This window comes from Fukomys damarensis, unplaced genomic scaffold (assembly GCF_012274545.1).
Source record: "Fukomys damarensis isolate Sample0158 unplaced genomic scaffold, DMR_v1.0_HiC HiC_scaffold_26, whole genome shotgun sequence".
Classification (NCBI taxonomy): Eukaryota; Metazoa; Chordata; class Mammalia; order Rodentia; family Bathyergidae; genus Fukomys; species Fukomys damarensis.
The window spans coordinates 32,071,379-32,072,961 of record NW_022900938.1 but is presented as its reverse complement, the minus strand read 5'-3'; positions in this window follow the sequence as shown (position 1 = coordinate 32,072,961).

Sequence of the window (1,583 nt, the reverse complement as noted above, 5' to 3'; positions counted from 1 at the left end):
TTTGTGTGTGTGTGTGTGTGTGTATACCAGGGATTAAACTCAGGACCTTGAGCCTGTGAGGCAGGCAATAGAACCATTGAGCTAAATCCCTGGCCCTTGCTGCCTTACTTCCACAAAGTATTGCCCAATGTCTGGTATGTAGTCAGTCTCAAAAATGTCTGTTGAATGAATGAAAGATGAACAAACATACTCTGAAAGTCTTGAGAAAGACCTGGATGGTTCTGAGGGGATCAAGGGAGGCTTCATTGACAATTATGCTCAAAACCTCAATCTTCTATGAAGACAAAATCATTCATTCATTGAAAAACTGGAGTGCTTCTATGATATGCTGTATACATGGGCCATAAAGATTTTCTTTGCTGATGAGAATATTCTACATCTGCATTGTCTAATACGGTAGCCACTAGCTACATGTAGCCAGTATAACCAGATTGCTGAATTTTATCTCATTTAAATTGAAATATCCCTGTGTGATTAGTGACAACCACAGTGGGAAGTCCCAGTGGAATTTCACAATGTGTAGAGTTGTGGAAGAAAGCAGCATATTTGAGGAAATACAGGGCTTTTAGCCACTGATGTCAGAAGAAGAGTTTAGAAAATCTGCATAGGGACAGACTGTCAAAAGCTCCATGTGCCGTACAGCTGAGTTTATTGTTTGGCAGACAATGGATAATCAGTGGAGATTTCTAAGTGGGCAATGATATGATTAGACTTGTCTCTTAGAAGTTACTTATGTGTCCATGGGAGCGGAGGTCCAAGGCTGGAGACCATTTATTACACATTGACATTTGAATGTAGCTTTGCAAATTCCACAAAGACAGAAAATAAATTGGTACAAGAAGATTTTTGTTGTTTAACTTACTTGTAATCACCCTGTGGTCTCCCTAGATAGTGTATTAGAAAATGACTGTTGGTTATTTTCCTCTTTCTAGTGGGATGGAATAAATGATGAGAAAATAATAAAGCTGTCTCTTGGACTTGCTTCAGAGGTTACTCAATGGAGAAGAGAGAGAAAGAGAGAAATGGTAGTTCCTCAGACCCTCAGGACATCATCATTGCATCAGGATGGAAAAGGGGAATCGGTGAAGGTGTTGTCCAGGTGTCCAGAGTCGCTGACAAGTACAAAGCACCCCTGCCTCCTCTGTGAGGTGAAACCATGTGGTCTCAGTGGAAAACATGGTTTCAAAAGGCAGCAATGGAAAGAATGCTGGACTGAGAAATACCTGAAAGTTCTAGAGAAGACTGTGGTCTATGATCTTTAAAGCTTCTTTTTACTGTAATGTACCATGACTGGGTGGGTTCTTTTTGCCATAGGACATTAGAGCAGCCACCAGGGCACTCTGTCCGCAGCTGCAAAAGCATTAATTTAGGGCTGGAGGAATTCTCCAGGGTGGTCCAGTATTGGACAACACATCAATGAAAAGTCCCTTAGATGGTAGCTTGGTGATGCTTCCAACACCCTTCAGGAACATCTTCAGGTTACTGCTGTGGACCCTTATAACCCTATGGAAATGATGAAGATGGAAATCCAGTCATCGTTTCTAACTAACAGTAACTATCGTCACTGGAAGATCACTGCTTTT